The following is a 26105-nucleotide window of genomic DNA, read 5'->3' as shown; positions in this document are numbered from 1 at the left end:
CACCAGCAGATGACATGGCTCCCCAAACCATCACTGATTGTGGATACTTCACATTATACTTCAAGCAGCTTGGATTGTGGCCTCTCCACTCTTCCTCCAGACTCTGGGACCGGTGTAATAAGATGAGCCGAGACAGAGTCAGCAGTTTCCGGTGCCCTTTAAGGCCGGAACTCTTGGGACTGTCACCACTGTTGCCGGGGGAGGTTTTTCCTGGGAGGGGGGAGGACCTTCAAGTTGGACAGCAGAGGGCGCAGAGAATATATATAAAGAGGACTGAGCGCGGGAACGGGTCAGACTTGGCAGGAAAACAACAGGAGAAGGTTGCTTACCTCTCCGCTGCTTCGGCTGACAACTCCACGCCATCCATCCCTCAGTGTACTGACTCTAAGATTGACTGTGATGCTACTGAGTTACCAAAAGTAGAAATCTTTATTCAGAGATAAAAATGCATAGGCTCAGGCGCAATGCGGAGAGTGTGGACAACGACCGTTTCGTGCTCCTGCGCTTCAATGGGTCCTAATGACAAGCGGCAGGAGGAAGGTATCTTTAACCACACGCAGGTGGAGTACTGCCTCCTGACAGCCAACATTTACAACACTTCCACCTATTAAGGTGAATACATAGAACATTTAAAATCATCATAAATATACGCACAAACAAATAAAAATAAAAACTAAATATCTAAGTTTAAGCATTTTCAGAGGAAAAACAGACATGTCAATCCTTTCATTTAAGCCCAACGCACCTGTTGCATTGGACCGCAATATCCATCTGGCTTCTCTCTGTAGCAGGAGCCTGCGATGATCACCTCCCTGGCCGGGAGGAGTAACCCTCTCTAAACCCGCAAATCGCAGAGACTCTGCGTTACCACCATGAAATTCTCTAATGTGGTTAATCAAACGGGGGCCTCCTTTGTCAGATGAAATTGAATGAAAATGTTCCCTAAACCTGATGTATAGGGGACGGATTGTTTTTCCTATATAGAAAAAAACCACACGGGCAAAAAAGGACATAAACTACAAATGAAGTTCTTCAAGAAATAAAATGCCGAACTTGATGCTATATGGAACCAACCCTCATAGAATTACCAATAGGTTTAAATGGACAGAATGGACAATTATTACACTTGAAATAACCCTTGCCATCCTCTTTTCTCCTTTTGCGCAATAGGATTATGTATATTTTCTTAGGATTGAGCACCCTTTCCTTGGGGTATTTGGCGTTCATTTATTACATTGTGTGTGAGGTGTCTCTTTAGATTTTTCTAAGATACTACGGTGGTGCAGAAGTGCCAAATCTATTTCTTTTTTTGGACTTCTTTGCTACTGAGTTACCGCCTGACCCTGTTTTTCTGGACAGCTCTGTCCTGCCTGCAGTTGCAGAAAAGCTTACCTGCTTCGTTACTAGAGACTACTCTGGAAGAGCGCCCGCTGCCGAGGTATCTACACAAAGGACAGTTTCCATGTTCCAGTGCACTCAAGTCAAGCCAAATCAGATACATCAGCACCGTCGGGGAAACAGTGCTTCTCCTTCCTCCGTAATAGAGCCAGAGACTTTGTTCACGATCTGCGATGCCGTCGGGAGATTTTCCAGCTTTTTCCCTGCAAGAACTGCAAGTGATAAGTACCCTAGTTTTTTTTCGTATATCTTTCTCTCGTGCATTGTGTTTGTGCGTGATTCTCGTAATTGCAGTTACTAGTCTTGTCTCCCTGCGTGGTGCATTTCTTGTGCAATTGCCTGTTCAGTAAATCCTGTTAAACCCTTCTCTGTCCGGCTCTCCACTGCATCCAACAAATCTCTCTACATTACACCGTGATTTTCAAATGAAATGCAAAATTTACATTCATCTGAAAACAACACCATGGACCACTGAGCAAAAGTCCAGTTCTTTCCCCTGGTAAAAATTTCCTGACTTGTCTATTGGTCATGCGTGGCTGGACACAAGGAATGTGACACTTGTAGGCCATGTCCTGGATACGTCTGTGTGTAGTGGCTCTTGAAGCAATGACTCCAGCAGCAGTCCACTCCTTGTAAATCTCTCCCAAATTTTTGAATGACCTTTTCTTAACAATCCTTTCAGGGTTCCAGTTATCCCGGTTGCTTGTGCACCTTTTTTTACCACACTTTTTCCTTCCACTGTTTATATTAAGGAACTGAAAAAAACATAAACTTTTTGATGATATTCTAATTTAGTGAGAAGCACCTATACATTAGAAGAGCTGTAGCGATTTATTTTTATCAGCACTACAGGGTAGTTTTTCTTGGATTACATATGAGGGTATTTTTTGACATTGCATAGCAGTATTATTTGGCACAAAATGCATTGTGTAAATGATCTAAGAGAATATTCGGTTATAAACATAAATCGTACATAACGTGATGCGTGTTATTTCCCATACTACCACCTTTATGCTGATGACACTCAGATCTACCCCTCTGGCCCAGACGTCACCTCTCTGCTGTCCAGAATCCCAGAGTGTCTATCAGCCATCTCCTCCTTCTTCTCCTCTCGCTTCCTCAAGCTCAATGTGGACAAATCTGAACTCATCATCTTTCCTCCATCTTACAGATCTTCCTTACCCGACCTAGCTATAACAATTAATGACATCACACTTTCCTCAGTACCAGAAGTCCGCTGCCTCAGAGTAACCTTTGACTCTGTCCTGTCCTTCAAACCGCACATCCAAGCTCTTTCTACCTCCTGTCGCCTACAGCTCAAAAATATTTCCAGAATCCGTCCTTTCCTCAACCCTCAATCTACTAAAATGCTTGTGCATGCCCTCATCATCTCCCGCCTCGACTACTGCAACATCCTTTCTTGTGGTCTCCCTGCTAATACCCTCGCACCTCTCCAGTCCATCCTTAACTCTGCCGCCCGACTAATTCATATCTCTCCTCGCTACTCCTCCGCTTCTCCCCTCTGCAAATCTCTTCACTGGCTCCAATTCCCTCAGCATATCCAGTTCAAATTACTAATACTGACCTACAAGGCCATCTATAACCTGTCTCCCCCATATGACTCTGAACTAATCTCCCGATACCTTCCCTCACGTAATCTCCTGTCCTCCCAAGACCTCCTTCTCTCCTCCACACTTATTTGCTCCTCACCCAACCGCCTCCAAGACTTCTCCCGAATAGCCCCTATTCTCTGGAATTCTTTGCCCCAACAAGTTCGACTATCAACCACATTTGGATCCTTCAGACGGAACCTGAAAACCTACCTCTTCAAGAAAGCCTACAACCTGCAATGACCCCGCTACCTCCTTCTCTCTCACCACTACCGGTGATATCACCTCAACCAACACCGGAACTACTGCAACCCAAAAACCTACTGTCTCCTTCCCCACCATCCTGTAGCATGTAAGCCCAAAAGGGCAGGGTCCTCTTTCCCCTCTGTATCAGTCTGTCATTGTTTGTTTGTTTACTGTAAGTGATATCTGTAATTTGTATGTAACCCCTTCTCATGTAGCTCACCATGGAATCAATGGTGCTATATAAATAAATAATAATAATAATAATAATAATAATGTGTTTTGTTTCTTTTTGTCTTTGGTGACACAATGAACACGTCAATGTGATATGGAAGTAGATCATATTTTCTCCAACACACAAACACCATTGTTATTGAGACATTTTTGGTCTTCAGATCAACCCAAAATTCTTTATTGGATTTTTGTCTTTACGGCAAATGTTTAAAATAAGTTGTTTTCTTTATATGGTCCACTTAGGAGTAGGTTCATTGCCAGATTATAATGAGGGCAATCTGGGCTACCAACCGAGACGGCCAAGACTCCAGGGGGGCCATGGCCAGACTGCCCTCATAATTATGTTTTGTGTGCCACCAGTGGTGACGTTCAACTACTGGCAGAGCGCTTTCTTGGAGCACCACTGCCAGCAATACAGAATTGCAGCACATCTCCAGGGGAGGTCTCACCGCTTTTCCTGTGAGGTGCTGGTGCCAGCGCGATGACGTCATCTCGCAACCATGTATGCACTAGCCAAAAGAAGAAGGGAGACACAGAAGATCCTATGGAAAGGTGAGTATGAAAACCTTTTTCTTTTAATAAAATAAACAAAATGGGGATGGGAGAGAGAAACTTATAATAAATTAAGGGTGGGGAGTGAGAGAGAGGAAACCTTTTAACCTCAAACTCTCACATATTGGCATCATAAGCTTCTTCTCACTGGCATGTGCTGATATAGAAATTGAAAAATTTCCCCAGTTCAAAAACCATAACAAGACTCCCACCTACCGCATCCTATGGTTCAACTATTGGACCTGGTCGACCACACAACCACCAGCTTGTTACTCTTGATCAAAGTCATTCATTTCCCCGTTCTTCAAGATCCGCCAAAGACCACCATCACAACTTTTTCCATCCACATCTGAAACCTTTGGCTCTTCACTTTTAACCCCTCTAAACAAGATGCAAAGTGCTCTACACAGTAATAATTCAACCACCCATTTCTATGCTCCAGTTTTATGCATCCCACATCTAACAGCAGACCCTCTCAAGCCTAACATACTTATGGTGCCCCCATGCAAGAGTTATGTCCCTTTTGAAATGTCTCTCTTTGCAATAATAATGTCCCTTTTATGGCACTATACAATAATAATACCCTTTTTGTGCTCCCCTTCAATAAAAATGCAATGAAGTCCTGTTTATGCCCCATACAATAAATAAGCCCCTTTTACAATACTAATTCCCCTTTGCACCCCCCCATACAATAATAATGCCCCTTTTATGCCTCTCAAACAATACAGGTACAGAACAGGTGTAATGTTTTGCTTTATGGCTAAAATAATACAAATACATAATTAACCTTACAAAACCTGCGGTAATAATAGGAATGTCTGTGTGGAAATAAAGGGATAATTTCTGAGCATTATACGTTACAGCCACAATATTATGTCCTCAACCTCACACCCACTCAAGGAAAGGAATAACAGTAGCGTAGCTACGGGGGGGCAGGGAGGGCGGTCCCCCCCGGGCCCTGCGCTCTGAGGGGGCCCACCCGGAGCTGTCTCCGGTCAATGATTACCTTTTATTTCCCCTGCTTTTGTACTGTGCATGTATCTAAAGTAACAGTCATGCACGGTACAAGCGTGATCATGGGGAGTCAGAGAGAAGGAATGACAGGCCTCCAATCAGAGTGCAGGAAGTGAGTCATGTGACCGCTCTTCTGCAGTCTGTGGAGGAGAGGGGGGACGGGAGGTCACTCACCCAATCCTGGCTGAGCACGCTCTCCTTGAAAGCTCCCTGCTGCAGAGAAGTGATCAGCTCCAGTAGCAGCCGGGACTCAGCGGGGCTCTGCCTCTGCCTGTGAGCTGAGCTCACTATCTGCACTCATCTGCTTCTGCCTGGGAGGAGCCTGACAGCCGAGGAGGCTAGGAGCAGCACCCAGGATCGGAGGACACACTGCACACAGCATGAGGACTGATGAGCATCTTAGCACATGTCATTTACGTGTGTGTGTGTGTACGTGTGTGTGTGTGTGTGTGGCAAATTTACTAAAGATTCACTAAATGAACTTGTACCTTGCTCTGGTTAGCTTGATAAAAGGCTTGACATAAGAAATGCAGTCGTCCATGGGATTTTTTTCTTTTAAACACGTGCAGTTTTTGGTTTTGGAGTATGTGATGTTGTCACATCTCCTGTTGTTTGTGGGCTGTTGCCCTTGTTTGCATTCTTTGCCTAGTAACAGTGATGTAGGGGAGAGGAGGAGTCGGGGGAGGGATGTGGAGAGGAAGGAGGAAGTAAGGAATAAAGAAAAGCACGGCCTGGCAGCCAAGCACCAGCACATCAGTGTACGTCTCTGAATTCTTTATCGCCGACATCACGACACTACAACTGGCGACGAGGAAGCGTTCATTCATCAGCCACAGGTATTTCAGTTCCACGAACAGTCTACAAGGCTATCAGCACTCACTATGGCTTGTCTACCGGCATTTCCTGCTTTTGATGTGCATCAGTCCCAAGCAAACCTGGCAGTATCTTGGGATAAATGGCTAAAGCGATTCGAGATATTTCTGCAAGCCATGAATGTCTCTGATGATACCCGGAAAAAAGCCATGCTGTTACACTACGCAGGGGAGCAGGTTTACGATATATTCACTACTCTGCCGAATACAGGGGAGGACAAGGACTATGAGCTCAGCAAAGCTGCGTTAAGCAAGCACTTCTCCCCTCACAGAAATCCGGCATTTGAAATTTTTAAGTTCAGGCAGTCAAAGCAGTCGCCAACAGAAAGCATGGCTGAGTATCATGTCCGGCTACGACACCTTGCAGCGCACTGTGAATTTGCGGAAGTAGACAAAGAAATCCAAATGCAGATCGTACAAGGATGTATTTCCTCCAAGTTAAGGAGACAAGCACTCAGAGACCCCACCATGACGTTAGCGAAGTTGCTAGATACAGCGCGTATAAATGATGCTGCAGACAAACAAGCTAAACTGATAGAGAACATCGAGCATGAGCCAGACGCGACATCTTCTATAGCAAAGCTTACACAGAAACCAAATGTGCCTCGCACGCAGGCAGCCACATGTTACAACTGCGGTGGATCGTATCCTCACCAGAATGTCTGCCCAGCAAAGGGAGGAACTTGTCATAATTGCGGAAAGCAAAATCATTTTGCAAAGGTGTGTAGATCCAAGCCACAATCTCCTCATACCACCGCACAACCTAGGCCACCGAAGATCCAAACACTGCAGATTAATGACGAGTCCCACAGCACCTATTTATTCTCCGTGACGGAAGAGGGATCTAATACTGTGCACGCAGTTACTAATCCAAAACGAGTAATCCTAGTGAATGGCAATCCAATAGAAGCCCTGGTGGACACGGGGGCATCAGTTAACGTCATCAGTCATACAGTCTACAACCAGCTCCTAAACAAACCTACTCTACAAAGTACTAATATAAAGATTTTTCCTTATGGCTCAGCAGCTGCACTGCCCCTGTGCGGAAAATTTCAGTCAGAAGTTGCAGCTGAAGGAAAGTCCATCACTGACACCTTTTATGTGGTAGAATGCTCTGCGGACACACTTCTCAGCTGTACCAGTGCAATATCTCTGGGCCTTGTGTAGTGTCGGTGGTGGGGTGCCGAGCTGGGGGGGGTGGTCCTACTTTTATACCGCGCAGAGATGATACAGAGACACGATGAGGCAGATTCTGGGTGCAACAGGTCCAAGTTTATTGCTCACCGTCCGACTGACGGTCCTCGCGGTACACCGCGATATCTCTCTCTGCCCTCCGTGTTCAGGGCCGCTCCAACACCGTATGTTACACTAGGGACGTATTTATACGTCACGTCCCGTCTCACACTGTGACAATCCTGACAGCTCGGTTACTGTGGCCGCCTTAGGCCCGTACACCAACAGCACTTTACTGGTCAGTTTCGTCGTAACACATACGGTGTCTTCCACCCAGAGCCTTGTCTCTGCTGCGGTCCTTCCCTGTCAGGACCACCCCCCTGACGTTTCCTCTCCTCAGTCCCCTTGGTCGGATTCTCCTCAGGGCACACAGACTGGCGAAGTCCTCCTGTCACCTGGGCTCCCCCTGGGGACTGGAATCTTCTGGAACCCTCCCTCAGAATTTATAACTTCCCCGGTTCCTTGAAACTGTCACTAACTGTCACCACGCCCCCCATGACCAACGGTTTCTAAAGCCCTAAGCTGCTGTAAAGTCCTTTGCTCACACTCCACCCTGCCATCTAATGGTCATCCCAAGGTACTGCACATCCACTACACTTTCCTAGTTGTTTCCCCACTGTAATCACTGTCTCCTAACTACACTGTGCAAACCTATCTTTCTTCACTCTGACTAGTCCGTCCGTCCGTCAGGTCACCTTCCCTACACTCCCCCTTCCTTTGTCCATTGTCGTCCTCGACAATCGTCATCCCTGCCTTCGTCGTTCTGAATCTACACCTACATTCTGTTGTCGGACCAGCAGTTGAGCCAAACCCACTATCTGCGGGGGCCGAACCATACTGGGAGCACTATGCTCTGAGCAGCCTACTGCTACTCACCAGCGCGCACGCCACATGACAACGTCTTTCAAATTGGGCAAGGTACACCCGTATTCTCTCTACGGCGTGTATCTTTCCCCTACTCTCCCTTACTGTTACCTTTCACTATCCGGTACGCCATGATCGAGGCCACTCACCTACCAGATCATTGCCGGCACCCGCCTTTCCTTCTTCAGGGGTGTCCGTGGTGTCGGGGACCTGACCTAGGACGGCTGTCTTTCTCACATCTTCCCATTCATTTTCCTTCTTTCAATTACATGTCATGGTCGGCGTCCCGGTCTCCCAGACCTCAACTCTTAGATCCCTACCGGATCTCACACTTTCCTTTGGTCCCGCAGACCTTCCCTTACCCGGACCTGTTGCATTTTACTTTGCATATTATACATCATACAACTTTATAATAGCACAAGTACCCCATTTTTTTATATTTTTTTTTTTTTTGTTTTCTTTTGCTCATTTTAAAACCAACATATAACAACATAACATTGCATGTCTTCTTTCTCCCCCCTTCCTTGGACCTGGACACTCCTCCACTTTTCCGTATCCCCGTTCTGTCAGGTAAACATATTTTCGTATATAAAGAACATAGAAAGAAGAAAGAAAGAGAGAGAAAATAGTTGCATCAGTTAAACAACAACAAAACTTTTTTTCTAAATGCAACTGTCCTTATAATCTGCACAACGGTGCATCGAACTCCTGACAGTCTATACCACTCTCAATGGACAGAGGTGAGGGCTCCACGGGGATACTGAGGGTGTCCATTCAAGTCCTCTTCTTTTCCATGACGGCCTCTCCTTGAGTGTGGAGCAGGTTCCACACTTCCTGCTCCCGGGCCTTTTTCTTCCTGATCACCTCCGCTTCCCACACGGAGGGAGCAGCACGGGCCCTGGAGTCCGGTGGGCGGGACTCCGCTGAAAAAGACCGCAAGACAGAAACGGCCGAAGATTTCTGTGGCCCAGCAGCCGCTGGGGTCAGGTGGCAAATGGGGAGAACCGGGTCCTCGGGGGCTGGAATCACAGGGCCCGCTAAATCGGTCGCAGCCAACTCCAGCAGCGGCATAACCGCGGCCTCAGGACAGGCCGCATCCACTACTTCCAACGGAGTCGGAGTAACGGCCGATTTCAACAATGCAGCTGCTATTAGCAGGGAAAGCGCAGCAGCATCTTCTTTGGGTGAGCTCTGCACTGGTGACTCCGGGCGGGGTAGTTCGGGGACATGAGCGGGGACCTCGCTCAGCTCTGCATACACCACGGGGCCCATGGTAACTAGGCCTTCCGGTGCGCAGGGGGCCGCGTGCTGCAGCAGAATGGTGGGGGCCGCTTGCGGAGGCACTGGTAGGGCCGGGGGTACTCTCACCTTCCCCGGCGCTGCAGCCTCCGTTTCATCATCACGCAGTTTCCCCCGCAGCCTCCGTTCCTTGCTCCACTGTCCTGCGGGCCTTCCCTCCGGACTCGGGGGCTCCGCTGAGAAGTCCTCTGCTGGTATTGGTGGCAGCCGTTCTCGCTGACTCCCCTCAGGCTCCGCTCCCCGGCTCAGCATCCCGCTGCCTGCCCGTAAATCTGAAGATGACTTCTGATGCAGCTCCATCTCTCGCCGCCATTGCCACTCTAGGCGGCCGATGCCCCGACACCCGCAGCATCTCATACCGTCCGTTGGGCAGCACTCGAATGGCGTCAGACAGCCGCAGCCAAGTTTTTCTTCTGTGCCACTCCTCCTGCTGGGTGGGGCGTTGGCAGACCTTTCCATCCATCTGCCAGGGTCCAATATATGGAAACGTCGGTCTCCGGGCATATATTGCTTCCTTTTGGGGTACGTTGGAGGGGGTCCCAGTCCATTCTGAACAACTGCAAACACCCGGACCTCTCCTCTGCGCTGAAGTAATACCGCCATCTTGGGCAGAATCAGCTACTGCCTTGGATCCTCTGCAAGCAACACAGATCCGACACAGCGTCCCAATTTGTAATCCACAGGTCAGTAATTTTTAGTCCACAGGTGTTTATAATCCGAAATAGAGCAGTCCAAGTTTTCCTCAGTCCTTCAGTTGCAGGCCTGCCGCAGAAGATAGCGTATTAGCGGCGGCGATCCTGCCGACTACGCCAAATGTAGTGTCGGTGGTGGGGTGCCGAGCTGGGGGGGGTGGTCCTACTTTTATACCGCGCAGAGATGATACAGAGACACGATGAGGCAGATTCTGGGTGCAACAGGTCCAAGTTTATTGCTCACCGTCCGACTGACGGTCCTCGCGGTACACCGCGATATCTCTCTCTGCCCTCCGTGTTCAGGGCCGCTCCAACACCGTATGTTACACTAGGGACGTATTTATACGTCACGTCCCGTCTCACACTGTGACAATCCTGACAGCTCGGTTACTGTGGCCGCCTTAGGCCCGTACACCAACAGCACTTTACTGGTCAGTTTCGTCGTAACACATACGGTGTCTTCCACCCAGTGCCTCGTCTCTTCTGCGGTACTTTCCTGTCAGGACCACCCCCCTGACGTTTCCTCTCCTCAGTCCCCTTGGTCGGATTCTCCTCAGGGCACACAGACTGGCGAAGTCCTCCTGTCACCTGGGCTCCCCCTGGGGACTGGAATCTTCTGGAACCCTCCCTCAGAATTTATAACTTCCCCGGTTCCTTGAAACTGTCACTAACTGTCACCACGCCCCCCATGACCAACGGTTTCTAAAGCCCTAAGCTGCTGTAAAGTCCTTTGCTCACACTCCACCCTGCCATCTAATGGTCATCCCAAGGTACTGCACGTCCACTACACTTTTCTAGTTGTTTCCCCACTGTAATCACTGTCTCCTACCTACACTGTGCAAACCTATCTTTCTTCACTCTGACTAGTCCGTCCGTCCGTCAGGTCACCTTCCCTACACTTGTGAACCTTGTCAACAGCATTACAGGTCCTTCGGCCCACCACATTATGCAGAAGTACCCAAATCTCTTTAAAGGCCTAGGTAAGCTAAAGGATGTTCAAATAAAATTGCATATAGATCCGTCAGTACAGCCCTCTATTCAGCCCCACAGGCGCATTCCATTCCATGTCCGCAAGCTTGTGGAGCAAGAACTGCAAGACCTGGAGGCGTCCGATGTCGTCGAACGCGTTGAAGGCCCGACCCCCTGGGTTTCACCAATCGTTGTTGCACCTAAACCGAAGCAGCCAGGTAAAATCCGACTATGTGTGGATATGCGCCACGCCAATCGGGCGATCCAAAGAGAAAGGCACATCACGCCCACTATTGATGACATTCTCGCAGACCTGAATGGTGCGAAGGTATTTTCAAAAATTGACCTAAACTCAGGCTATCATCAACTTGAATTGCATCCAGACTCCAGGTACATTACAACTTTTAGCACGCATGTGGGCCTGCGCAGATTTAAGAGATTGAACTTTGGCATCTCATCGGCCGCAGAAATTTTTCAGAATATCGTCAGCCAGGTTCTGTCTGGCATTGCAGGAGTCCTCAACGTCAGTGATGACATTCTCATTTATGGCACAACCCAAGAGGAACATGACAATCGCCTAGAACAAGTGTTTCAAAGACTCCAAGCCTGCAATCTCACTGTCAATCCGTCAAAATGTGAATTTAACCAAAAATCATTAACTTTTTTTGGATACATCTTTTCTGAACAAGGAGTTTCAGCTGACCCACAGAAAGTGGCTGCCATAAAATCGGCTAGCCCACCGCAAAATGTGTCAGATGTTCGCAGCTTCCTAGGACTGGTCACATACTGTGGGCGATTTATACCTGACCTAGCCACTGTTTCTGAACCTCTGCGAAAGCTCACAAAGAAAGACTCTCCGTGGACATGGGGTACTGAGCAGCAAGCAGCTTTTGACGCATTGAAAACCAACCTAACCAGCGACACTGTCATGGCCTATTTTGACCCGTCAAAACCCACACAGCTACTGGTGGATGCTAGTCCAGTAGGCCTAGGGGCAATTCTCACACAAGTGTCTAGCGCAGGCGACATATCCACAATCTCATATGCCAGCAAGACACTAACGGATACAGAGCAGCGATATTCACAAACTGAGAGAGAAGCCCTGGCAGTTGTGTGGGGGTGCCTTCATTTCCATTTACACCTTTTTGGACATCAATTCACAGTGATAACTGACCACAAGCCACTCGTTCCAATTTTCAATAAGCCCTCGTCAAAGCCTCCCCCGCGTCTTGAACGCCGGTTGCTCCGCTTACAGAACTATTATCTCCAGTTGAGATACGAGGCGGGAGCTGGAAATCCCGCAGACTATTTCTCGAGACACCCAGCACCACAGCCCACCACAGACGACATCCCCGCGACGATTCTGGCGGAGGAGCATGTCAACTTTGTCATCACCCATTCGGTACCGAAAGCTATGACCATACAGGAAATTAAGCAAGTGCTGGATGCCGATCACCAACTTCAATTTGTGATAGAGACGGTTCGGTCCAAGAACTGGAGCAGTTTTCTCGCTGAGGCCCGCCTTCACCCTCCTGATCAGGCTGGGTACCTGGAGGTTTTCTTTAACGCGAGACATTCACTATCAGTATCAGACTCAAATATGCTCTTAAGAGATAATCGCCTGGTGATACCTCAGAAACTTCAGAGCAGGGTACTGGATCTGGCGCATGAAGCTCATCAAGGGGTTGTGAAAACAAAGCAGCTACTTCGGCAGAAAGTGTGGTTTCCCGGACTTGACAAAAAGGTAGAGGCACTCGTTGAAACATGCATACCGTGCCAAGCCACTACAGTTGCCCATAGACGTGCACCATTACAAATGACACCCCTGCCAGCCGGCCCATTGATAGCTGTTAGCATCGATTTCTGCAGTCTACCAGATAGCTCCTATCTGCTGGTGATCATGGATGACTTTTCAAGGTTTCCAGTCATCGAACATGTTTCTACAACCTCGGCCAAGGCTGTTTTACCAAAATTAGACAAGATCTTCTCGGCATTTGGCATACCTGAGATCGTGAAATCTGACAATGGACCGCCTTTTAATAGCACAGACTTTCAGTCCTTCGCAACCTACCTGGGTTTCACACACCGGAAAATAACTCCTTGCTGGCCTCAGGCCAACGTTGAAGTCGAACGATTCATGCAATCGTTCAACAAGACCCTAAGGATTGCTACCATGGAACACAAGGACTTACAGCAAGAGTTGAACGCATTCCTCAGACAGTACAGGGCTACACCCCACTCTACAACGGGAATACCACCTGCAACAGCACTGTTCAACAGGCCCTTACGGGTCAAACTTCCAAGCATTCCAGCAATCTCCGTCCAGACCCCGATTTCTATTAATGACTCCATATCAAAGGAAAAGATGAAACGGTATGCAGATAAGCGCAACCATCGAGGCAGACAGCCGGCAATACAGGTGGGCGATGGGGTCCTGGCACAAAGGTTAAAAGCGACTAGCAAGTTTGCGTCACCGTACTATCCGGCACCATGGTTACTGCCCGGAATCAAAGTCGTCAGGTCACACGAAATGTGTCCCACTTTAAAAAACTCCGGGGCCACGTCCCAAAAACCACGCCTATTGAGGAAGCGGAGAGCGACGACTTCCTTCCAGAGACTGGAGATGCCGTAAGCCTAACAGGGGATGTCTCCGGGGATACTCAGGGCTCATCTGGTGATGGGCTGTCTCACCTCTATCCGACTAGGACCTATCGAAGACCACCTGCCCACCTTACAGACTATGTTCTGCAGTGAGACTTAATGTTTGAATGACAATATTATTCAAATGTTTCAGTTTTTTTTTTGTTGTGAGAAAAGAAGAGGTGTGATGTTGTCACATCTCCTGTTGTTTGTGGGCTGTTGCCCTTGTTTGCATTCTTTGCCTAGTAACAGTGATGTAGGGGAGAGGAGGAGTCGGGGGAGGGACGTGGAGAGGAAGGAGGAAGTAAGGAATAAAGAAAAGCACGGCCTGGCAGCCAAGCACCAGCACATCAGTGTACGTCTCTGAATTCTTTATCGCCGACATCACGACACTACAGAGTACACAGAGCACATAGCCAGAAATACCGTACATCCAGCAGGAAGAAAAAGTCTTTATTTATTTCTAGTGATGGGCGAGCACTAAAATGTTCGGGTGCTCGTTGTTTGGGTCGAGCAAACTGGAATACTCGGGTACTCAGACTGAACAACGAGCCCAATGTAAGTCTATGGGAGACCCGAGCATTTTTACCGTGATCCTCCCCGGGAGTCCTTTTAGGGTCTAAAAATGTCTGAAAATGATGGAAACACTGCTCAAATGACACGGGGACATCATGGGGTAGTGTGGTCAACAGTTGCTCACTATGGGCCTGATTCACCGTCTCTCCAGCCTTGATTGACATGGCTGACGTCTCCTATGTCATCCACTGTCTGTCCAGCTCTTGCACCTGCACAGGAGGGAACAGGAGCTGCGCAGCACAACAGACTGGATGACAAAGGAGACGTCAGCCATGTCAGTAAAGGCAGGAGGATGGCAATTGTGGGGTCAGAGGAGGCACTGAGCAGGGACTGTAGACACTCATCCGACTGGAAGCTGCTGATTAACTTACAAGACGGAGAATTAAATGGAATCTTTCAGGATGGTTTTAAAATGTGGCTAAAAGACGGTGGCTACAGGTCCCTCACATACAGTGTTCTCGAATGCTCTCTTATGTCCCCTATTCTCTATGCGAGGCACAAAAAAGAGCTTTTATTATACTCACAGACAGCGCGGTCTGGGCGTCTCTAGTCTTGCTCCGGCGCCTACCCTCTTCTTGTGATCGCTGTCCCGCTTCATGTGGAAGATGCGCCCTACATCATGCATTCAGTGTCCTCCTGTGCAGGTGCACTTATCTTTGCCCTGCTGAAGTCAGAGCACAGTATTGTAGTCCGCATGCGCCGGCTTTACTTCCAGGTCATCAGTGCCCTTTGGCCTTTCCCAGCGCATACACACTACAGTACTTATCTCTGCTTTCAGCAGCCCAGAGAAAAGTGCGCCTACACGGGAGCACAATGGGTGACACTGTGTGGATGACATGGGACGTGTCATCCAGATGAAGCAGTAATGGAGGATGGCGATCTTAAGTCAAGGCCAGCTATGCCTTAGTGAGCGCCGTTGGTGAGTATAATGAGGTCATTTTTATTCCTTGTAGAGGGGATTGGGGACAGCTTTACAGCCTTCCATATAGAGGCTGCCTATGTGCCATGATCTCAGCGCGGGTTTGACTCGCACACGTGGGGTTAATGTTTGGAACCAGTGCTGATGACTGGCATTTCTGGGGTTAAAGGTTGTGATCCTGATGCAGGCTTACCTGCACACCTGGGGCTATGATTGTGGCCTCTCCCTGGTTCTGGGGAGGCTTCTTATAGCTTCAGGACGCTCCCATCCCTGTCAGTTATACTCTTGCCCTTGGCATTGTGTGGTGACCCGAGTGTGTTTGTGCTGTGTTCTGGTTACTTGATTCTCTGTGTATGACTCGGTCTGTTCCCTGGATATCGCTTTGGATTCTGCCTGGTACCTTCTATGTCTGTTTGGTTTTGATCTCTGCTTGGCCCTGATTATCCGCTCTGTCTCATCCCTGGTACTGTACTGTGATCCTGTGTATGACCTTTGGCTTTGTCTGACCTCCCGTCTGTTTGTCCCTCCTGTACTCCGTTTGCCCATACTATTGTGACCTCCGTTTTGCCTGACTCTGAGTTGTACTGTCATATCTGAAAGCAGGACGCTAAGCCACGCCCCCTTGCAGTCACATGACCATAGGTCCCGTGCAAGATTTTTCATTGTCAGTGTCCGCAGGTCCCGTGCATCCTTACTTTCCAGCGCTGACTGGACCCTGACACTATTAGCTTGTAGAACGCATTGTCACCTCTGCTGCCCTGCTCCCCAGGTAACTCTTAGCACTGCTTCTGTACTCAGGACACACGCACTGGCTCTATGAGCAAGTGTAGTGTGGTGTCTCTGACACTATGGGGATGCATTACGCTATAGAGGCTGCCTATGGGGCTGCATTACACTATAGAGGCTGGTTATGGGGGGTGCATTATACTATACAGTCTTCCTATGGGAAGTGCATAATACTATAGTCTACCTATGTGAAGTGCATTACACTATAGAGTCTGCCTATGGGGAGTGCATGATACTATATGGAGACCTATGGGGAGTGCATTATACTATATAGAGTCTACCTATGGGGAATGCATTATACTATATTGAAGACTATCTGGTGTATTATGCTATATGGAGGCTATCTAGGGGGCCATCAAACAGTGTGGAGATTACAGTGATGTGGCCATCATACAGTATTGGAGCCATTTAACAGTTTGGGGATATTAAGGGGTCAGTATATATACAGTGAGGGGGCATTATACTGTGTATAAGAGAGCATCATACTGTGTATAAGGGAGCTGTACAGGGGGGAGACTTGGGACATTATTAAATGTAAAGTGGGCACTTATTTTTATAGGGGAACTTAGGTGACTGTGACTGTCAAAGGGGCACACAGAGGGCATTATTACATTCTTGGGGACAAAATATGGGCACTGTTTTCTAGGACACTTGCACATGGCATTACCATATTGTAGAGGGTTGCTTTAAAATTTAGAGATCACACAGAATCACACAGCAGGGGCAGTAATAGGGACACATACGGCAGCAGCGGCTTAGCATTGGGGTATTAGTAGGATGAGGAGGTTGTGCAGGTTGGGAATAGTCCCATTGGTGACCGTGCTGAAAATATGAGAAGTAAAATGTGTCTTTGTTGTATTCTCTGCCGCCGAGTCCTGGCTGGAAGAAGTTGTAATGTCGGTCTGGGCCAGATGGAAAAGACGTATAAAGTGAACAATTCCATCAGAAAGAACGTCAGCGGTAAGCCATATCTGTAACTCTGCTGTGATCTCTTACATGTTCTGTAGTACTGATATCTACCACTGACCATATGTCGGTAATATTCATGTTGGTCTTTATATAGAGATTATTTTCCGTAACATCACAGTCATCTACAGAGGTTCTCCTCCACTATTACGGTGCATCACCCAGCTGTAATCAGGGATACCTGGTTAGGGGCCGACTGAGAAGTTTCGCCCCCCCCGAGCCAAAACCCTAGCTACGCCTCTGCCACCAGCGGTTTAAGTCTAAACAATGGTGGACGGGTAGAGAAGGGGAATAATAACCAACATCGGCAAAAGGTGCAGCAAAGCAGAGTAAACATTTATTGCATTCAGACCTGTACCAAAGGAAAAGAAAAAAGGGAAGAAAGTTCCAGCGCTAGGAATGGAAAATTAAAAATCCATTTTATTGTGCCAATGCATATTAAAATTCCAGCAGGTACAGCATATCAGTCGGATGACTGCAGAACAACGCGTTTCGACGCCTCAGGTCTTACTCATGTTCTGACATTAAATGCAACCAACTTCCTTATGTTGGATTCTCCCACCTCCAATAATCAGAAACAGATGTGTGAACTGCTCCAAAGGAGCTCCTGATATGGTAATGGTAGGAGAGCCAAACAGAATGGAAGGAAAAACAGTCAGTGTAGACAACATAACATAAATAACATGCATAATATATAATATACTTTATCTTTTTTTCTCTCTTTCTTTCCTTTCCCCTCTTTCTCCCTTTTCCTTTTAAAAGGAGATATAAAAACTCCTAATGTAAAATAAAAAAGATGAATATGAACATCAATAATTGCAACCACATATTTTAAAGTACATATCACATATTCATGTCCCATAAATAATGTACCATAAATTATACTACAAAAGGATATGTACAAAAAAAAAAAAAAACACGCAATCAAATATATAGGTAAATTCAGTATCCACCAAGACATCATCCCATCATTATTAGGGACAATTCCTAAGAGAAATTTTTATCCACATTAAATAAGTATGATGTCTACTGGATACACAAAAATCACATCATCTGAACTGTATCAAAGAGCAGTCTTTTCTCTTCCCTATTTCTCTCCTCCTACCCCTACTTCCTTTCCTCATTCCTTTCTTTATCATATTTTTATTTATCAGATTAATATAAAGGAGAAAAAAAAAAAAAAAAAACACGAAATGAAAATATCTCCAAAAAAACTTTTTTAAAAATTTTTTTCCTTTTCCCTTTTTTTTTTTTTTTTTTTTTTTCCCCTTTTCTTTTCCCCTCCCTTTCTTCTTTTCCCTCTCTCCCTTTCCTTCCTTTCTCCTTTCCCTTCTCTTTTCTCTTTCTTTCTTTTTATTTTATATAAAAATATTTGATAAATCTCCAAATGAGAAAATGTGATCTCTTACATGTTCTGTAGTACTGATATTTACCACTGACCATATGTCGGTAATATTCATGTTGGTCTTTATATAGAGATTATTTTCCGTAACATCACAGTCATCTACAGAGGTTCTCCTCCACTATTACGGTGCATCACCCAGCTGTAATCAGGGATACCTGGTTAGGGGCCGACTGAGAAGTTTCGCCCCCCCCGAGCCAAAACCCTAGCTACGCCTCTGCCACCAGCGGTTTAAGTCTAAACAATGGTGGACGGGTAGAGAAGGGGAATAATAACCAACATCGGCAAAAGGTGCAGCAAAGCAGAGTAAACATTTATTGCATTCAGACCTGTACCAAAGGAAAAGAAAGTTTAGCAATGATGCGTACCACCTCCTGGAAGCAAGATTATAACCTGTTCTACCATTGTTCCGATTGTTTGCTTTTAGCTCTATTTTGCTTTAGGCATTCATTCTTTCTGTCTTGTTAACTCGTGCCAATGCCAATCCCATGCTACTACTGAGGATTAGGTCTACAATGAATTGATTGCTCTAGGATCGGCCCATGTTCTGTTTCCTGTGTCTGTGCACGTTTATGGGTCACAAACACAATAGACAAAGGTTCATCAAATGTCAGGAATTGTAGCTCCGTACCTGAGCGGTCCCCTTGTGCTGCTGGATGGGCTCCGGCTCTCCGTTGGGTCATCCGTTGCCCTTCACTGGCTATGAGAGATGGGGTGTCTCCTGGGGGTGGAGCTTGCAGGGGTGATCCTCAGTCCATATAGTGCATCCTGGGAGGCGGGACAGTGCTGCTTTCAGCGATTATGCAGTGGGGGAACCCCGGGACGCCGGGTCCCCTGGTGTTAGCTTCTGCCAGCACAACAACTTTGGGGGTTTAATTTCTCCTGTTACCCTTGGGAAAATAAAAAATTGGGGGCTAAAAAATTATTTTTGCGGAAAAAAAATGATTTTTTAATTTTCACGTCATTGCGTTATAAACTTCTGTGAAGCACTTGGGGGTTCAAAGTGCTCACCAGACATTTAGATAAGTTCCTTGGAAGGTATGGTTTCCAAAATGGGGTCACTTGAGGGTTTCTACTGTTTAAGCACATTAGGGGCTCTGCAAAGGCAACATGACGCCCGCAGACCATTCCATCAAGTTGGCATTTCAAAACCTCACTACTTCCCTTCCAAGCCCCGGCGTGTGCCCAAACAGTGGTCCCCCCCACATATGGGGTACCAGCGTACTCAGGACAAACTGGACAAAAACTTTTGGGGTCCAATTTCTCCTCTTACCCTTGTGAAAATAAATTGCGAGCTAAAAAATCATTTTTTGAAGAAAAAAAATTATTTTTTATTTTCACAGCTTTCGTTATAAACTTCTGTGAAGCACTTAGGGGTTCAAAGTGCTCACCACACATCTAGATAAGTTCCTTGAGGGTCTAGTTTCCAAAATGGGGTCACTTGTGTGGGGTTTCCACTGTTTAGTCACATCATGGGCTCTGCAAAGGCAACATGATGCCCGCAGACCATATGGGGTACCAGCGTACTCAGGACAAACTGTACAACAACTTTTGGGGTCCAATTTGTCCTGTTACCCTTGTGGAAAAAAAATTGAGGACTAAAAATCATTTTTTGAAGGAAAAAATTATTTTTTATTTTCACAGCTCTGCGTTATAAACTTCTGTGAAGCACTTGCGGGGTCAAAGTGCTCACCACACATCTAGATAAGTTCCTTGGCCGGTCTAGTTTCCAAAATGGGGTCACATGTGGGGGTTTCCACAGTTTAGGTACATCAGGGGCTCTGCAAATGTAACATGATGCCCGCAGACCATTCCATCAAAGTCAGCATTTCAAAATGTCACTACTTCCCTTCCGAGCCCCGACGTGTGCCCAAACAGTGGTCCCCCCACATATGGGGTACCAGCGTACTCAGGACAAACTGAACAACAACTTTAGGGGTCCAATTTATCCTGTTACCCTTGTGAAAATAAAAAATTGCGGACTAAAAAATAATTTTTTGAGGAAAAAAATATTTTTTGTTTTCATGGCTCTGATTTATAAACTTCTATGAAGCACCTGGGGGTTCAAAGTGCTCACTATGCATCTAGATAAGTTCCTTAGGGGGTCTAGCTTCCAAAATGGGGTCATTTGTGGGGGAGATACAAAGTTTAGGCACACAGGGGCTCTCCAAACACGACATGGTGTCCACTAACGATTGGAGATTGGAGCTAATTTTCCTTTCAAAAAGTCAAATGGTGCTCCTTCCCTTCTGAGCCCTGCCGTGCACCCAAACAGAGGTTCCTCCCCACATATGGGGTACCAGCGTACTCAGGACAAACTGGACAACAAATTTTGTGGTCTAATTTTGTAACAACCCTGCTGGCATCACTGCATGGTCTCCCATCCCCCGCACACCAACTTACTTTCTGCTTCAAGCCATGCTGTGAATTCTGTCTGTTGCCAGCTCTGTGCCTCTGCTCTCCATGTTTCCAGACTGTGTGTATAGGGGGGCGGCGCCTGAACTCTCTGGTTCTTATGCAGTCTGGGTGCACCTGTGTAATCTGTCCCTGACCAATCACCTGGAGCCCTTGACTATTTAGTTTCGCCACTCCCACTGAAACATGGCCTGTGCAATGTCTAAACTCAGTTAGCTCCTTGCTGCTGAGCCAGCCAGGCCCTGTTCTGTGTCTTGCCTTCTCTGAAGGCTCTTACTGCGTACTCTTGTGTCTTGGTACCTTGCCTAGCATTTCTCAGTCCGCCTGCCAGGAGGCAGAATATCCTGGCCCTTGAGTCTTGTTCCCAGTACCTTGTCTGTACTCTGTCAACCTGCCAGGAGGCAGAATATCCTGGTCTTTGTCTGTGTCTCTGTCTGAACTCAGTCTTACCTTTGTCTATCAGTCTCCCTTTCTCCTTGTCCGTGGCTCCCTTCCTTGCTGTGTCTTTCCTTGTGTCCTCCCTGTCTGTGCAACTGCACTCTCGCAGCTTTATCTGTGCATCTGCACTCTGGCAGCTTTATCTGTGCATCTGCACTCTAGCTGCTCTGCACGGCCCCTGCTGCCGCTGCAGAACCTCTTGCTGCAGGTTCTCTCCACAGACCTTGTGGTTCTGCTTTGCTCCATTCCTGCTGCCGCTGCGGAACCTCTTGATGCAGCTTCTCTCCACAGACCTTGTGGTTCAGCTTTGCTCCACTCCTGCTGCCGCTGCAGAACCTCTTTCTGCAGCTTCTCTCTCCACTCCTGCCTTCACCTGCACCTCCTGTGTGAACAGGTCCAAACCTGTTTCTTCTTATTTCACTCTTGCCTGCCTGCATCCATACCTGCACCTCCTGTGTGAACAGGTCCAAACCTGTTCCTTCATATTCCACGCCTGCCTGCCTGCATCCATACCTGCACCTCCTGTGTGAACAGGTCCAGACCTGTTCCTTCATATTCCACGCCTGCCTGCATCCATACCTGCACCTCCTGTGTGAACAGGTCCAAACCCGTTCCTTCATATTCCACTCCTGCCTGCCTGCATCCATACCTGCACCTGCTGTGTGAACAGGTCCCTACCTGTTCCTTCTCAAGCCGTGCCCGCCTGTCCTGTGTCTCAAGCCGTGCCCTCCTGTCCTGTGTCTCAAGCCGTGCCCGCCTGTCCTGTGTCTCAAGCCGTGCCCGCCTGTCCTGTGTCTCAAGCCGTGCCCGCCTGTCCTGTGTCTCAAGCCGTGCCCGCCTGTCCTGTGTCTCAAGCCCTGCCCGCCTGTCCTGTGTCTCAAGCTGTGCCCACCTGTCCTGTGTCTCAAGCCGTGCCCGCCTGTCCTGTGTCTCAAGCCGTGCCCGCCTGTCCTGTGTCTCAAGCCGTGCCTGTTTGCCCAGTGTCTCCAAGCCACGCCTGCTTGCCCTGTATCTGTCGTACCTTCTTGCCCTGTGTCTCAGTCTGCCTGTCAGTCCCATCTGTCCAAGTGACTTGTCTCCAAGTGGGATCAGCAGCCACAGCCAGACACCACCCTGGAGTGGCACCCGACAGCTATCTGCCGCACAAGCCTGACCTCACCATCAGAGGCTCCAGTGAAGACCAAGGTAGCTGTCGCAGTCACGCCCCTTCCAGGGTAGTCTGGTCTGTGGCACAGTGGGGCCACAACCCTCGGCTCGCGCCATTCAGCCAAGGCGCGAGTGTGACAAATTTCTCATGTGAGCCATGTGAAAATAAAAAATAGCGTGCTAAAAAATCATTTTTGAGGAAAAAAATGATTTTTTTTATTTTCACTGCTCTGCGTTATAAACTTTTGTGAAGCACTTGGAGGTTCAAAGTGCTCACCACACATCTAGATAAGTTCCTTAAGGGGCCTAGTTTCCAAAATGGTGTCACTTGTGGGGGGTTTTCACTGTTTAGGCACACAGGGGCTCTCCAAATGCGACATGGTGTCTGATAACAATTGGAGATAATTTTCCATTCAAAAAGTCAAATGGCGCTCCTTCCCTTCCGGACCCTGCCGTGCACCCAAACAGTGGTTTATGACCACATATGAGGTATCAGTGTACTCAGGAGAAATTGCCCCACAAATTTTAGAATCCATTTTATCCTGTTGCCCATGTGAAAATGAAAAAACTGAGGCTAAAAGAAAATTTTTGAGAAAAAAAAGTACTTTTTTTTACGGATCAATTTGTGAAGCACCTGGGGGTTCAAAGTGATCATTATGCATCTAGATAAGTTCCTTGGAGGGGTTTAGTTTCCAAAATGGGGTCACTTGTGGGGGTGCTCCAATGTTTAGGCACACACGGACTCTCCAAACGCGACATGGCAACCGCTAAATATTCCAACATATTTTCCATTCAAAAAGTCAAATGGTACTCCTTCCCTTCTGAGCCCTGCCGTGCTCTCAAACAGTGGTTTAGGACCACATATGAGGTATCGATGTACTCAGGAGAAATTGCCCAACAAATTTTAGGATCCATTTTATCCTGTTACCCATGTGAAAATGAAAAAATTGATGATAAAAGAAAATTTTTGTTGGAAAAATTAAAATGTTCATTTTTTCCTTCCACGTTGCTTTAGTTCCTGTTAAGCACCTGAAGGGTTAATAATCTTCTTGAATGTAGTTTTGAGTAGCTTGAGGGGTGCAGTTTTTAGAATGGTGTCACTTTTGGGTATTTTCTGCCATATAAACCCCTCAAAGTGGCTTCAAATGTGATGTGGTCCCTAAAAAAAATGGTTTTATAAATTTTGCTGTAAAAATGAGAAATCACTGGTCATCTTTTAACCCTTATAACTTCCTAACAAAAAAAATTTTGCTTACAAAATTGTGCTGATGTAAAGTAGACATGTGGGAAATGTTATTTAGTAACTATTTTGTGTTACATAACTCTCTGGTTTAACAGAATAAAAATTAAAAATTTGAAAATTGCGAAATTTTCAAAATTTTCGCCAAATTTCTGATTTTTTCACAAACGCAAAAATTATCGACCTAAATTTACTATTAACATGAAGCCCAAAATGTCATGAAAAAACAGTCTCAGAATCACTAGGATGTGTTGAAGCATTCTAGAGTTATTACCTCATAAAGGGACACTGGTCAGAATTGCAAAAAATGGCCTGGTCATTAAGGTCAAAATAGGCTTGCTCATGAAGGAGTTAATCTCGTCTCCTCTCCAAACTTTGTCCTCAGATTGGACCGACCCAAAAATTCTTCTCCCATGAGGCATAACCCCATGAAATGACCGGCTCCACACGACCCATATCAGAAGACATGAAAAAAATAAGATAAAGAACAAATAAGTGAAAAATGAAGTTAAAAACAAAAATTACACCCAAAACCTGAAATAGTCAAGAAAATAGATTAAGAATACAAAAAATGCAGAATACAAAAATAACAATAAAAATGCACTCCTATAAAAAGGCTCCAAAACCTGAATTTTCATTTAAGCCTGTGGGCTAAGCGTGCCCAACCTGAAAATCCACCTACACTCCAATTTCACCAATTCTTTTCCTAGATCACCACCCCTGGAATTCAAAACAATTGTATCAATGCCTTTTATCTTTAGACCATTGGACTTACAATTATGACATTTTTTGAAATGCCTGGGAAGTGTTTTTAGTGTGGTATCATCCATGACCGTTTTGGCCTTCTCTATATCAAGGCGTTCCCTAGTGCAAATTTTCAGTTCGCGGGAAGTCAATCTGATATATACCTTTTTGCAGGGACAAGAGGCATGGTATATTAATCCCTTCGAGGAGCATGTAATGTATTTCCAAATGTCAAACACTTTTGAACCATCATGATTTACAAATGTGTTACTCTTTACCAAATTGGCGCAGGCCTTACACAGACCACAGGGAAAAAAAAAAAGTTTTGACAACTAAATTTATTTTTGTTGGACTCAAAGTGGCTATGTACCAAACGATCCCGTAGATTTGGTGCCCGTTTAGCCACCATTGATTGAAATGGATCAAGCACCTTCCCCAGAATTGGATCTGTTAGCAAGACTTTCCAATGTTTTTTTAGGACATCCTTAAATTCCTCCCACTGATTATGAAAAGGGGTAATAAATCTCACCTTGTTGTCACGAGAGTGACCTTTATGTGACTGACATAAGAGAATGTCCTTGCTCTGTTGTAACCTTTGCGGATACTCCTGTGATTATAGCCACGTTCTTCAAAACGCTGGGAAAGTTCTTTTGATTGTAACTCAAACTGATGATTGTCAGAGCAAATGCGCTTGACCCACAAAAATTGTCTTATGGGAATGCCTTGAATCAAAGATTTGGGGTGGAAGGAATTGGCATGAAGTAAAGAGTTGGTGGTAGTTTCCTTGCGAAAGACGGTTGTTGAAAGTGAACCCTCCTCAGAAGCTGAAATAGAGAGATCCAAAAATTCAATGGAACGACCAAACTTGTAGGTTAAATGAATATTGTACTGATTTTCATTAAGACTTGTCATAGTGGTTACCAAGGTCTCAACTGACCCCACCCAAATAAAAAGAACATCATCGATGAACCTTATCCAATTATGGATTCGGTTCAGCCCAAGAATGCTATCGCTCAAAAATATTTCCCGCTCCCAAAACCCCAAAAATAAATTAGCATAAGAGGGGGCACATGATGTAAAGTAAAAACATGTTTTTAAACAAAATCAAGCAACTCAATTGTCAGAAACACCACACTGCACTTGCTCACTGAGCCAGTGCGTGTGTTATGAATGAGTCACCGTAGGAGGCAAAAACAGAAATACAAGCTAAGTCCAGAAAACCAGAGAAGTTGGCAACTATCAGATTGCAGACCCCTGAACCTATCAACACAACTAGCAGTAGCCGTGGGGGGTTCCTACGATGCCCTAGACCCCTCGATCACAGCCGGAGAATTAAATAGGCCTAAAGAAAGAAAGGGGAAATCTAAACTGCCCCAGAGCAGACCCCAAAGCAATAGGCAGCCCCCAACATATAATGACGGTGAAGCAAGATGAAAACACTAACACAGACAGAAAGACTGAGCAAAGCCGGGGCCCAAAACTACCTAGATAGGAAAGGACAGGAAGGCTGCTGTCTGCAATCTGCCAAAACCCTATCAAAGACATAAGCCAACAAGCTGATATGAAAAAGACCCTGAAGCAGCTAGGCTTCAAAAACTAAATCAGCACTCAGGTATTTTCAGAAGACAGAGCTAAAGGAATTCAGCACACCCCAGCAGGGAATGGCAGAAATCCACAAAAACAAAGCAAAGCAAAGTCAAGCACAAATGCAAAAAGCCGAGCAGCAAACTTAGCTTTAGAGGAGCAGGAATTCAGACTGGTCTCCAAGGATCCCACAGAGAAATCACCCGCAGGGCAGAAGGGCGTCGGCAGCCTTATATCCAGTCAGTAACTCCACTCAGCCAGTCATCATC

General features: G+C 46.5%; 1 pseudogene; it reads left to right on the top strand.

Moving 5' to 3' along the window:
• The first annotated feature begins 464 nt into the window (after window positions 1-464).
• The window catches only part of LOC141052189 (gamma-aminobutyric acid receptor subunit rho-3-like), an 80064-nt pseudogene continuing 54423 nt past the window's right edge, over window positions 465-26105 (top strand).

The sequence above is a fragment of the Dendrobates tinctorius genome, unplaced genomic scaffold (genome assembly GCF_039654945.1).
Source record: "Dendrobates tinctorius isolate UK_male_01 unplaced genomic scaffold, ASM3965494v1 ptg000158l, whole genome shotgun sequence".
Taxonomy (NCBI): domain Eukaryota; kingdom Metazoa; phylum Chordata; class Amphibia; order Anura; family Dendrobatidae; genus Dendrobates; species Dendrobates tinctorius.
The sequence above is the reverse complement of the archived record's forward strand: the minus strand, read 5'-3'. Positions and strand labels throughout refer to the sequence as shown.